At 37.9% G+C, this 15,210-nt stretch overlaps 1 non-coding gene across 1 annotated transcript; it reads left to right on the top strand.

The window, feature by feature from the left end:
• The first annotated feature begins 11,838 nt into the window (after positions 1-11,838).
• LOC137939605 (small nucleolar RNA R71) lies at positions 11,839-11,945 on the top strand. The gene has a single exon (XR_011109985.1). It is a non-coding gene; the product is annotated as a small nucleolar RNA R71 (small nucleolar RNA).
• Positions 11,946-15,210: the final 3,265 nt, after the last annotated feature.

Raw genomic sequence — 15,210 nt, 5'->3', positions numbered from 1 at the left:
ATTGTGCATTTACATTTTTGATGTATACTTTTTTCTTAAAGAAAAACTTGAGTTTTTGCTTTCCCTTCATCTCGTAAACAAAAAAAGAGATAAAAGGCAAATACATCACAACAAAGTGAAAATTTTAGAGTTTGTGTATGGAAAGAATTTAAAGCAATAAAAAATGTAAGTAAAGAAAATTTATTCACACACCACATATGAACACAAAATTTTTGTTTCCAAGTTTTGGAAATTCCACTTGTTCAACCCTAATAGCTTGGAATTTTATAAGAAAGAGATTTTTCTACACATGTTTAAAAAAATGGATATCCATGCTTGAGACATCTTAAAAATGCAAATGACCTATGGATCCAAACCTTTTAAATAGAATAACATTAAATTCTCATGTGAACGTGCGGTGGGATATTTACCCGATTCAAACAAGCCATTATTTTTCCCATTTACCAAAAGCTGACCTAATGATCATAGATGATTGTAAAGTGATTTATCATGCGTAACGGGCTATATTTTTGTAAGGAATACCTTATGGATTGGGAGTCAACACTCAATTAAAAATCTCCTGCCTCCCAATTTTCCTGACGATTGCAAAACCTGATATATAAAAACTTAAATGTGTTTACAATCCCTAAAAAGTGTTTATTTTAGATGGATACTTTTTTCTTAAATCAAAACTTGAGTTTTCACTTTCCCTTCATCTCGGCAAAAAAAAAGAGATAAAAGGGAAATAGATCACAACAAAATGAAAATTTTAGAGTTAATGTATGGGCATAATTTAAAGCAATAGCAAATGTTAGTGAAGAAAATTTATTCACACACAACAAATGAACGTAAAATTTTGTTATCCAAGTTTGGGAAATTCCACTAGTTCAACCCTAATACAATGGAATTTTATAAGAAAGAGATTTTTCTACACATGTTTTAGAAAATGAATATGCATGCTCTAAACATGTTAAAGATGCCAATGACCAACGGATCCAAACCTTTTAAAGAGAATAACATTAAATTCCCAAGTGAACGTGCGATGGGATATTTACCTGGGTCTAATAAGCCCTTATTTTTCCCATTTACAAAAATCTGACCTTACGATCATAGATGATTGTAATGTGATTTATATGCTTAACCGGCTATATTTTTTGAAGGAAGGACTTATGGATTTGGAGTCAACACTCAGGTAAAACTCCCCAGCCTCCCCCTTTTCCCGACGATTGCAGAACCTGATATATTAAAACTAAAAAGAGTTTACAATCCCTAAAAATTATAGACACTTTTTTGAATTATCTCTCTCTACATTTGTGCATTGTACATTTCCATTTCAGATGTATACATTTTTCTTAAATCAAAACTTGAGTTTTCACTTTCCCTTCATCTCGTAAACAAAAAAAGATATAAAAGCCAAATCGATCACAACAAAATGAAAATTTTAGAGTTTATGTATGGAAAGCATTTAAAGCAATAAAAAATGTTAGTAAAGAAAATTTATTCACACATCACAAATGAACACAAAAGTTTTGTTATCCAAGTTTGGGAAATTCCACTAGTTGAACTCTAATAGCTCGAAATTTTAAGAAAGAGATTTTTCTACACATGTTTTAAAAAATGGATATCCATGCTTGAAACTTTTTAAAGATGCAAATGACCTATGGATAAAAACTTTTTAAAGAGAATAACATTAAATTTTCAAGTCAACGTGCGGTGGGATATTTACCCGAGTCAAATAAGCCATTATTTTGCCAATTTACTAAAAGCTGACCTACCGATCATAGATGAGTGTAAAGTGATTTATCATGCATTACGGGATATATTTTTGTAAGGAATGACTTATGGATTGGAAGTCAATACTCAATTAAAAATCCCCCGCCTCCCCCTTTTCCTGACGTTTGCAAAACTTGATATATAAAAACTAAAAAGAGTTTACAATCACTAAAAATTAGAGACAACTTTTTTGAATTATCTCTCTCTACATTTGTGGATTGTTCATTTCCATTTGAGATGTATACTTTTTTCTTAAATCAAAACTTGAGTTTTCCCTTTCCTTTCATCGCGTAAACAAAAATAAAAATAAAAGGCAAATAGATCACAATAAAATGAAAAATTTTGAGTTATGTATGGAAACAATTTAAAGCAATAACAAATGTAAGTCAAGAAAATTTATTCACACCCCAAAAATGAACACAAAAGTTTTTTATCGAAGTTGGGGAAATTCCACTAGTTCAACCTTAATCGCTTGGAATTTTAGAAGAAAGAGAATTTTCTACACATGTTTTAAAAAGTGGATATGCATGCTTGAAACATATTAAAGATGCAAATGATCTATGGATCATAAGCTTTTAAAGAGAATAACATTAAATTCTCAAGTGAATGTGTGGTGAGATATTTACCCAAGTCAAACAAGCCATTATTTTGTCCACTTACAAAAAGCTGACCAAACGATCATAGATGATTGTAAAGTGACTTTATCATGCGTAACGGGCTATATTTTTGTAAGGAATGACTGATGGATTGGGAGTCAACACTCTGCTAAAAATTCCCTGCCTCCCCCTTTTCTCGACATTTGCAAAACTTGATATATAAAAACCAAAAGATTTCAAAATCTCTAAAAATTATTGACAGTTTTTGGAATTATCTTTGTCTAAATTTGTGCATTGTGCATTTCCATTTGAGATGCATACTTTTTTCTTAAATCAAAACTTGAGTTTTCACTTTCCCTTCATCTCGTAAACAAAAAAAGAGATAAAAGTCAAATAGATCACATCAAAATGAATAGATTTTAAAGCAATAAAAAATTTAAGTAAATAAAATTTATTCACACACAAAAAATGAACGCAAAAGCTTTTTTATGCAAGTTTGGCAAAATTTCACTAGTTCAACCCTAATATCTTGGAATTTTATTAGTAAGTGATTTTTCTAGACATGTTTTAAAAAATGGAGATGCATGCTTGAAACATGTTCAAGTTGCAAATGATCTGTGGATCCAAACCTTTTAAAGAGAATAACAATAAATTCTCAAGTGAACGTGCAGTGGGATATTTACCTGAGTCAAACAAGCCATTATTTTGCCCATTTACTAAAAGCTGACCTAATGATCATTGATGATTGTAATGTGATTTATCATGCGTAATGGGCTATATTTTTGTAAGGAATGACTGATGGATTGGGAGTCAACACTCAGTTAAAATTCCTCCGCCTCCCCCTTTTCCCGACGATTACAAAACCTGATATATAAAAGCTAAAAAGAGTTTACAGTCTCTAAAAATTACAGACACTTTTTTGAATTACCTCTCTCTACATTTGTGCATAGTGAATTTCCATTTTTGATGTATACTTTTTTCTTAAATCAAAACTTGAGTTTTCACTTTCCTTCATCTTGTAAACAAAAAAAGAGATAAAAGGCAAAGATATCACAAAAAAATTAAATTTTTAGAGTTTATGTACGAATGAATTTAAAGCAATAACAAATGTAAGAGAAGAAAATTTATTCACACACAGCAAATTAACACAAAAGTTTTGTTTTCCAAGGTTGGGAAAATTCCACTAGTCCAACCCTTATAGCTCGGAATTTTATAAGAAAGAGATTTTTCTAGACATGTTTTAAAAAATGGATATGCATGCCTGAAACATGTTAAAGGTGCAAATGACCTATGGATCCAAACCTTTAAAATAGACTAATATTAAATTCTCAAGTGAACATGTGATGTGAAATTTAATTACATCGGATTTTATATCTCGCAAGTGTACGAATCGTTCATGTAATCTTGCAGGAAGCGAGGGTCATATCCACAGGGAGGACTGAATTTTGTTTATTCTTCAGTCAACTAGCCTAACCAAATATGATGAATTAATCTGAACTAAACACTAATTATATCCTAAATTATCAAGCAACAATCTGATTAACTACTTGCACTACAGGAAACGTCAACTCTGGATATTATCGTGATACATGCCTCTCTCGAGCACCACGTAACCACAAATCCGGACTCTCAATCCTTGCGTCTAGCCCCTCTCGGGCGCCTAGAGTTAATGACAGAGATCGGATTACAATAGAATGCAGAGAATCAATTTCCTACTGTGATGATGCTAAAATTATCAACTCTGGATTTTACCGTGATTCGTGCCTCTCGAGTGCCACGTAACCACGAATCCAATTTCTCAATTCTTGCGTCTATCCCCTCTCGGGCGCATAGAGTGAAAGATAGAAATCTGATTAAAATACCAAAATCCAACCTATATTACAATCCTACCCTAACTATCTAATTTAATCAAATATCCGGAAAGCAAATATTCGATAAACGTTAATTCTCAAATCAAATTTAATAAACATTCAAAACCTAAGTTCAAACTATAGGAAAATTAAATTCCAAAAATGATGGATTACTCCCCTTCTCCTTCCTCTCGCTCGGGCAGTAGACTCGTTCTCATGGGTGCTCCAATTTCCCGAAATTGATGGCTTTGGGTAGCAAGAGCGAGTGGCCGGAGGTGGAGACGATGCCGACGAAGAAGGATAGAAACCCACAGATAGAGGTGACGACCGGCGAAGAACAGAACGGAGCTGAAGTCTTCTAACCAGCTCTCTCAAGTCTCGGTCAGAGTCGGAATAGCTTTGGAAATGGTCAGAAATGGGTAATCGACGCCGAAGGATCGTCAGAATGCGGAATCGGTGCCGGAGGAGCACTCTCAGGTCACCTCTCGGCCTAGCGAGCAGAAAATGGCAGTGTCGAACTCACCGTGATGGAGACTCTCTCGAGTTCTCCTCGGGTCTGTTCTCGGTTGCTGAACGGCAGTGGACGACAGTGGCACGGCGAACGACGGCTAGAAAACCTCTCAGATCTGCCTTCTTTCGGTCGATGGTCTCCCCTTTTCAATACAATTTGCCCTAAAAAATCACCTCCCTTTCACTAATGGCATTTTGGTAAATATCTCCTTCTCCACCAAAATTCTCCTGAAATTCCATAATTGAATCCATAAAAAGCATTTCAGAAAGAAATAAACCCTAAAAGCAATGAAATATAATTCAGGAGAGATAAATATGCAATATAGACAATGATTAATGCCAAATTCAATAAATGCATGTTTCATTTGAAAACCGATAAATAACCACCTATAACACAATTATAAGGGTTATTCTATTATAATTAACCTATTTCTCATGTCAGAATATGGCATCTATCACACCCCCAAACCTAAATCTTTGCTAGTCCCTAGAAAAACAACAATAGAACCTAAATTAAGCCTTGGAAAACAAAATGCCACTTTCGTAGGGAACACGATTGCATTTAGCACATGCAAGAAGCCGTTAAACCCCTACTTTACAGTAGTGGACGAGTTATGTCTCAAGAGGGTTTGCATGGAATTTACCCACAAAATTCATCTAAATCAATAATATATAAAGAAAAGTGAAGAAAATTTACTCCTCATTAGCATATGACTAACACTTAGTATCGTAAAATATCTGAAAAATCATTTGAAACCCTGCTCAATTTGAAAACCTGTGTAAAATATAACACATTATCAATCCAAATACACTCATTGTTACTCCACTTGAACCAATGTGACCCATAAGCAATTACTTCAACAGAACAAAGAGGCAACAAATAACAATAAAATCCTGGTCACATCACAATTAAGAGAAAATAGTAGAGTAAGCCTGTTGTTTGACAATCTCACAACAGAAGTATACCAATTTCAATCTTGACCTGCAACTTCTTTCAAATTACAATTCATCATCAAAGTTAAGTAAACTCATTGCTTCCAGATTTAAAACCATTTTACACTATTACCAGCGCATTTTTCTATTACCAGCGTAATTTTTGTTTCACTGAATACTTTTGATATTACCACCATTTTGTATTCGTCTTCACTGCACATGCACTTATTTTTAAGTAACAGACTGTTCCGGTGCATGTCCTCAGGTTAGCCCAGGCTGTTTCTGAAGTTATCTGTCTTTTGCAACCAAGAGCATTTCCATTTGCATTCATAAATTACAACAAGGAATTTCGCTGAGATATAAAAAGGAATGAGTTCAAACAGGCATACAAGACTATTCAGACTAACATAGATCAACACTAGATTTACATGTTCTCTTTTGCAACTAAGTTCCAAGTCTAATGCAATAGTAAGTTATCTCACTGAATTCCCATGGATCACAACAAATGATATCATATTTCTAATAGGCATATTCTACACAGTTTTACGAAAAATTTTGAAACACATTTGAGCAACTTATTTTAACTCTACTAAATTTAACCACATACTAAAAGGAGTAATTTGAAAACAACGAACAAAAATCAAAAGAAAATCATTGCTAAGACATAAAATAGTAGTTCCCCCCTACCCCCCCTCCCCCCCCCCCCCCCCCCCCCCCCCAAACCTAAACCTAACATTGTCCTCAATGGGGAAAAGTTAAAACACAAGAACGACTACAAAAAGAAATAACATCTAAAGAATAATAAAACTCATGAAAACCACATGCTCCATTGGCACACAAGAAGTAAAGCAAAGCCAAAACAGTGCAAGGAAAAGAGATAGGTGGGACCTTATGTGTTTGGTCATCAATAATAATACCAAAGAGTCAATAAAGACCCCCAGGAATGATACATAGTCTCCCTCGAAGAAGGTTTACTCGTATCAGTTGTACCCGTAGGTAATCATCCGTAGATGAAACCGCTATCCCACATCACACTTTGAAGAAATCTCCGTGTGACTGGCCATTGAAGGCAGCAGGAATCACGCGCTGAACACAAGTCCTTAAGTTACTCACCATAAGGTTTTCATTCAATACTTCAAGATCGAACTGGTCAATCCCAAAACGGTTGTTTGAGTACAGACTTCTCAAACTAGGGACCAAAAGTCTGGTAATTGACTACTGGAACCATTTATGCTCTCAGCCGGCAAGAGAGTACCCTGTGTCCATGACGGGGCAGGCATCGCCGGGGGACCTCCAATCAATCAAGACCAGAGTACACCAAAGGTTATCCCAAATAAGAATGAATAAACCAAAAATAAAAACTGTAATGTACAAAGGGATAAAAACGTGGGGATTGCCCACAATGTACTAAGTTTATAGCCATAAGCAAGACTCTGACGCAGTCAAGATGAAATGACAGGTTTCTCCACGAAAATCACCATCACCTCCTCCGGTGTGGGGACATTCTCACGATACGGTTTGAGCCTCTGACCATTAACTTTGAAGACCGACCCGTCTCCGTGATTGCGGATCTCAATAGCGCAATGAGGAAACACTTGTGTAACCTCAAATGGACCGGACCACCTGGATCTCAGTTTCCCTGGAAACAAATGCAATCATGAGTTATAAAGTAAAACATTCTACCCAATAGTAAAAGACTTGCGAAAAATAGATTTATCATGTAAAAGCTTTGTTCACTCATACAGTTTGGCAATCTCATAAGCATCATGAAGTATCTCCTCCAACTCATTCAATTGCAATTTCCTCTCCTCACCCGCTTGAGTCAAATCAAAATTCAAAGCCTTAATGGCCCAATAAGCTCTATGCTCAAGCTCAACAGGTAGATGACATGCTTTGCCGAACACTAGGCGAAATGGAGACATCCCAATAGGAGTTTTATAAGCAGTTCGATAGGCCCATAAAGCATCGTCCAATCGAGTGGACCAATCTTTCCTATCAAAATGAACTGACTTCTCCAAAATCCGTTTGATCTCCCTATTAGAGATTTCCACTTGACCACAAGTTTGTAGGTGGTACGGAGTGGACACCCGATGAGTGATGGATTATTTCTTCAATAAGGACTCAAATGCTCTGTTACAAAAATGAGATCCCCCATCACTGATGATCGCTCTCGGGGTACCAAACCGATTAAAGATGTTTTCTTTTAAAAACTTTACCACCACTTTGTGATCATTTATCTTACATGCAATACCTTCAATCCATCTAGAGACATATTCAACAGCAGCAAGGATGTATTGATAGCCGAATGAGACAGGAAAAGGACCCATGAAGTCAATACCCCACACATCAAACAATTCAACAATAAGAATGGGGTTAAGAGGCATCATGTTCTTCCTATACAAACAACCAGTCTGTTGGCATCTATCACATACACGACAAAACTCATGGGCATCTCTAAATAATGAAGGCCAATAGAAACCACATTGCAAGACTTTAGCTGCGGTCTTTCTAGCACCAAAATGTCCACCACATGTGTGGGAATGACAAAATTCAAGAATGTTAGCAAAGTCGTGCTCAGGTACACAATGCCTAATGACTTTGTCAAAACACACCTTGAACAAATAAGGGTCATCCCAAAAAAAATGTTTGACTTGGGAAAAGAATTTCAACCGATCTTGTTTACTCCAATAATCAGGAATCCTATGAGTTACAAGATAGTTGACTATGTCAGCAAACCAAGGCAACTGGGATACTTGGAGAAGTTGTTCATCAGGGAAGGAATCATTTAAAGGAAGGAATCCTTCCTAAGATGCTACACAGATCCTAGATAGATGATCAACAACAACATTTTGACAACCCTTCTTATCTCGAATCTCAAGGTCAAATTCTTGCAATTGCAAGATCCATCTAATCAAGCAAGGTTTAGTGTCCTTGATGGATAATAAGTACTTCAAAGCAGAATGATCAGTGAACACTATAACCTTTGACCCTAACAGATATGATCTGAATTTTTTCAAGGCAAACACAATAGCTAGCAACTTCTTCTCAATGGTAGTGTAATTCAATTGAGCATCATGAAGAGTGCGGCTAGCATACTAAATGACACAGGGAATTTTATCCATCTTTTGCCCCAAAACAGTCCCCAATGCATAATCACAGGCATCACACAAAAACTCAAAAGGCAAAGACCAAGTAGGGGGTTGGATAATGGGTGCGGTGGACAAACATTTCTTCAGTGTCTCAAAAGCATGAATACAGGTATCATCAAAGGCAAAAACAACATCTTGAGCAAGCAAATTCGTCAAAGGATGAGAAATTTTGCTAAAGTCCTTAATGAAGCGCCTATAGAACCCACCATGACCAAGGAAAGAACACACCCCCTTCACAAAAGTAGGTGGTGGCAGATTGGCAATTAGGTCAACCTTGGCTTTGTCTATTTCTACACCCCTCTCAGACATTACATGTCCTCAAATAATTCCTTCTTTTACCATGAAGTGGCATTTCTCCCAATTCAAGACTAAATTGGACTTAATACAACGGGACAATACGAGTGAAAGATTGTGCAGACATGTATCAAAACTAGAGCCAAACACAGAAAAGTCATCCATAAAGACCTCTAAAAAATCACCAATCATGTCAGAAAAGATACTCATCATGCACTGTTGGAAAGTGGCGGGCGCATTGCATAAACCAAAAGGCACGCGTCTGTAAGCATAGGTGCCAAACGGACACGTGAATGTGGTCTTTTCCTGGTCTTCTGGAGCAATGGGAATTTGATTGTAGCCGGAGTATCCATCTAAGAAGCAATAAAAATTGTGGCCGGCCAATCGTTCTGGCACCTGATCAATGAAAGGTAGTGGGAAGTGATGCTTCCAAGTGGCGGAATTAAGTTTTCTATAGTCAATGCAGACACGCCACTTGGTGGTAGTTCTTGTGGGAATCAATTCACCACTCTCATTTTTCATTATCGTTATCCCCCCTTTCTTAGGGACAACTTGAATTGGACTCACCCAAGTGCTATCAGAAATAGGGTAAATGATTCCTGTCACAAACAAGTTGATGACTTCTTCTCTCACAACCTCCATCATATGGGGATTTAACCTACATTGCATCTCATGTGAGGCTTTAGTCCCCTCCTCCAAATGAATACGATGCATGCATATGGAGGGGCTAATCCCTTTTAAGGCATCAAGAGTCCACCCCAATGCCTCTCTGGGTGCTTGTAAAATTTCAGTCAATTGTTCCTCCTGCTCAGTACTCAAATCAGAGGCAATAATGACTGGCAATGAGTTCATGGGCCCCAAGAATGCATACTTCAACGAGGGAGGAAGTGGCTTAAGATCTAGCTTGGAAGTTTCAAGAGGTTTGTCCAAGTCAAGATGAAGATCCTGTGGATTATCAGTTGTGACAACCTCATAAGCTTCCTCCAACAGAGGTACAGAATTGAGTAAAGAGTCAACCTCTCAGAAATATGTTTCCTCATCAAAATAGTCCATGTCTAAAGATTTTATGTAAGACTCAAAATATTCAAGAGTGGAATCATCATCAAGCATAATAGTCTCTATCTTAAATGCAGGACTGAGATCATCAGACTCAAGTGGATGGTGCCTGGCATTAAACACATTCAACGAGACCTAAAATTTCCAAAAGATAACTCCAACTCACCACTTTTACAATGAATGATAGCATTAGATGTGGCTAAGAAGGGACATCCTAGGATGACAGGAATTTGGTTGGTCACATTGACTACTGGTTTTGTATCAAGAACAATGAAAACAACCGGGAACATAAATTTGTCCACTTTTATCAAAACATCTTCAACTATTCCTCATGGTATCTTGACAAAATGGTCAGCTAGTTGAAGTGTGATGGGAGTAGGCTTCAATTCCCCCAAACCTAATTGTTGGTACACAAAGAAAGGAAGCAAATTCACACTTGCCCCTAAGTCAAGAAGAGCTCTCTGGATGGTATGTTCACCAATGACACATGAAATTGTGGGGCATCCATGATCTTTAACTTTAGGAGGAGTGTTGTGCTTTAGAATTGAACTTACATTCTCAGTAAGAAAGACCCTTTTGTGAACATGTTGTTTTCTCTTCTGTGTACAAAGGTCTTTCAAAAATCGGGCATAGGCAGGGACTTGCCTAATAGCATCAAGAAGTGGAATGTTAATGTGAACCTCACTAAACAGTTCCAATGTTTCATGCATGCTATCTCCTTTCCTAGGTGGGCCCGATAACCTCTGCGGATAAGGAGCTGGTGGGACTTGGTTAGGGATCTGCCTAATTGTTGGTGGAGAACTTAGAGGTTCTTCACTCAATGATGTGTCCCCATTGTCATCCTTTGACTCTTTAGACTTAGTGGTCCCTACCCCATTTTTCAAATCACAACCACTCCTAAGGGTGGTTATGGCTTTGGCTTGCTCATGGTGGGGTTTGGAACTCAACCCACTCTCATGTGTGCTTTTGGGGTTAGGAATGGTTTGACTCGGGAGTCTATTTTGTGCCTCTTCACTCATGTGGCTGGCCATCTGACTCACTTGCATTTCAAGTTTAGCAATGGAGGACTGTGTATTTTGTATGAATACTTGAAGTGTATCCTCAAGTGAAGGTTTTTGTGGAATCAATGGCTGTTGAGTGAAGTGTGGGCGCGGAGCTTGGGGTTGAGTAAACCCTGGAGGACCCCCAACTTGTGGGCCCGTGGACCATGAGAAATTTGGGTGCCTAGCCCAACCCGGATTATATGTTTCTGAAAAAGGATCATTCCGGTTTGGGCTATGAAAATTCTGGACTGCATTCAAGTCCTCAATGAGCTCCGGGTAGGATGAACTAGATGGACACATTTGTGTGGGATGAGATGAACCAGAGCGTATGGCACAGACAGTAGATGGGTTAGGAGCAGGTGAACTCTTGGACACCATAAGGGTATCAATTTTTCTAGTCAACCCCTCAATCTTGGCCATGAGCATGGGTGTTTCACTAACCTCGTAGAGACCCCCTCTTTTGGCTTCGTGGGATCTCCTATCAACATTACATGACAAACCCCATTGCTAAGATTAATCACTCGACGTTTCGAAGAAGTCCCACGCCTCACTAGCACTCTTACCCATCAAACTCCCACTACTCGTTGCATCTACCATGGATCTAACCTGGGGTGTAAGACCTTGATAAAATTATTGCACTAAATGCCATATCTCAAACCCATGATGCGGACACCTATGGATCAAATCCTTCCATTTCTCCCAAGCCTCATAAAAGTGTTCACCCTCCTGCTGCATAAAGTTGGAGATTTCTCTCTTGAGAGCTGTAGTTCTCTGAATGGGAAAATACTTGGACAAAAAAATTGTGACTAATGTGTCCCATGAAGTAATGCTGCCCACCTCCAAGGAATTAAGCCAAGACTTGGCCTTATCCTTAAGTGAAAATGGAAAAAGTCTTAACCGGATAGTGTCATCTAAGAAATTCTAGAATTTGAAAGTCGCAAAGATATCTAAGAATTCATTGATGTGGTAATAAGGGCCCTCCTTCTCCAACCCATAGAATGTAGGGAGGAGTTGGATCACACCTGGTTTCAACTCATAACTGGCGGCAGTAGTCGGTGGCAATATAATGCAAGAAGGTAATGTGAAGTGGGATGGGATAGAATAATCCCTCAGGGCTCTACGGTCACCTACTACAGGTAACTGTAATGGTTCACCCTGATTGGCCATGGTAGCTCCTAACTTGACTTCGGGTGTTTTCCTACAAATATCTTCAACAAAGGGAGCTAATGGTTCACCTAGGGAGCGGCGCCCGTGCCTAAAAACACAAAGAAACAAAACTAACAATCAAATTAAGCTAACAAACTCACTACTAAAAATACAAACTAACTAGAAGAAATAAAAATAACTCCATACCAAATCACCAAGAAAAAATTATGAAAGAAAAAATAAAATAAAATAAAATAAAAATAAATCTAACCTAAGACCATGGAGAACAAAGAAATACACTTAATACATGCCTCCCTGGCAACGGCGCCAAAAAACTTGATGTGAAATTTAATTACATCGGCTTTTATACATCGCAAGTGTACGAATCATTCATGTAATCTAGCAGGAAGCGAGGGTCATATCCACATGAAGGACTGAATTTTGTGTATTCTTCAGTCAACTAGCCTAACCAAATATGATGAATTAATCTGAACTAAACACTAATTATATCCTAAATTGTCAAGCAATAATATGATTAACTACTTGCACAACAGGAAACGTCAACTCTTGATTTTATCGTGATACGTGCCTCTCTTGAGCCCCATGTAACCATGAATTCGGATTCTCAATCCTTGCGTCTAGCCCCTCTCGGATGCCTAGAGTTAATGACAGAGATCGGATTACAATAGAATGCAGAGAATCAATTTCTTATTATAATGATGCTAAAATTATCAACTATGGATTTTACTGTGATTCGTACCTCTCTTGAGCGCCACGTAACCACGAATCCGATTTCTCAATCCTTGCGTCTATCCCCTCTCGGGCGCATAGAGTGAAAGACAGAAATCAGATTAAAATACCAAAATCCAACCTAGATTACAATCCTACCCTAACTATCTAATTTAATTAAATATTTGGAAAACAAATATTTGATAAACATTAATTCTCAAATCAAATTTAATAAACATTCAAAACCTAAGTTGAAACTATAGGAAAATTAAATTCCAAAATGACGGATTACTCCCCTTCTCCTTCCTCTCGCTCGGGCAACAGACTCGTTCTCACGGGTGCTGTAATTTCCCAAAATTGATGGTTTCGGGTAGCAAGAGCGAGTGGCCAGAGGTAGAGATGACGCCGGCGAAGAAGGATAGAAACCCACGGACAGAGGTGACGACCAGTGAAGAATGGAATGGAGCTGAAGTCCTCTAACCAGCTCTGTCTTGGTCAGAGTCGGAATAGCTCTGGAAATGGTCGAAAATGGGTAATCGACGCCAGAGGAGCCCTCTCGGGTCACCTCTCAGCCTGGCGAGTAGAAACTGGCAGTGTCGAACTCGCGACGACGGAGACTCTCTCGAGCTCTCCTCGGATCTGTTCTCGATTGCCGAACGGCAGTGGACGACGGTGGCACGGTGAACGACGGCTGGAAATCCTCTCGGATCTCCCTTCTTTTGGTCGACGGCCTCCCATGTTTCGGTCGACGGTCTCCCTTTTTCAATACGACTTGCCCTAAAAAATCACCTCCCTTTCACTAATGGCATTTTGGTAAATATCTCCTTCACACCAAAATTCTCCTGAAATCCATAATTGAATCCATAAAAAGCATTTCTGGAAGAAATAAACCCTAAAAGCAATGAAATATAATTCCGGAGAGATAAATATGCAATATAGACATTGATTAATGCCAAATTCAATAAATGCACGTTTCATTTGAAACTGATAAATAACCACCTATAACACAATTATAAGGGTTATTCTATTATAATTAACCTAGTTCTCATGTCAGAATATGGCATCTATCAATGTGCGGTAGGCTATTTACCCGAGTCAAACAAGCCATTATTTTGCCAATTTACAAAAAGCTAACCAAATGATTATAGTTGATTGTAAAAATATTTATCATTTGTAACGGGTTATATTTTTGTAAGGAATGACTTATGGATGTGGAGTCAACACTCAGTTAAAAATCTCCCGCCTCCCTCTTTTCCCCACGATTACAAAACCTGATATATTAAAACTTAAAAGAGTTTACATTTGTGCGTTGTGCATTTCCATTTTAGATCTATGTTTTTTCTTAAATCAAAACTTGAACTTTCACTTTCCCTTCAACTCATAAACTTAAAAAGAGATAAAAGGTAAATAGATCACAACAAAATGAAAATTTTATATTTTTTGTTTGGAAAGAATTTAAAGCAATAACAAATGTAAGTAAAGAAAATTTATTCACACATAACAAAAGAACACCAAAGTTTTGTTATCCAAGTTTGGTAAAATTCCCCTAGTTCAATGTTATTGTCCTGGGGTTAAGTACCTATGCTTTCCGCTCCTAACAAGCCGGTCTTTTGGGTAGTATTGGCTAGGTGCTTAACATTTGGTATCAGAGCAGGTGCTATGTCCTGACTTCGAGTCTTCGCATGCAAAGGTGGACTGCACGCCTCTGGCAGGGCGCCGTAAGGGAGTATGGGCTCCTGACCTGGTCCTTGTAGCTGTGTTAAGGCCACTGTGGTCTTCGGCTCAGGAAGGCGAGGTGTACTGTTATGGTCCTAGAGTTAAGTACCTATGCCTTCTGCTCCTAACAGGCCGATCTTTTGGGTAGAATTTGCTAGGTGCTTAACATTCAACCCATATAGCTTGGAATTTTATTAGAAAGTGATTTTTCAAGACATGTTTTAAAAAATGGATATGCATGCAAGAAACATGTTCAAGACGCAAATGACCTATGGATCCAAACCTTTTAAAGAGAAAAACATTAAATTCTCAAGTGAACGTGCGGTGGGATATTTAACCGAGTCGAACCAGCCATTATTTTGCCCATTTACAAAACCCTGACCTAACAATCGTAGATGATTGAAAAGTGATTTATCAGGCGTAATGGGCTATATAT

Source organism: Aristolochia californica, unplaced genomic scaffold, assembly GCF_029961685.1.
Source record: "Aristolochia californica isolate CCGP_79_NKW_82.1479 unplaced genomic scaffold, dmAriCali1.0.hap1 SCAF_8, whole genome shotgun sequence".
Lineage (NCBI taxonomy): Eukaryota > Viridiplantae > Streptophyta > Magnoliopsida > Piperales > Aristolochiaceae > Aristolochia > Aristolochia californica.
The sequence above is the reverse complement of the archived record's forward strand: the minus strand, read 5'-3'. Positions and strand labels throughout refer to the sequence as shown.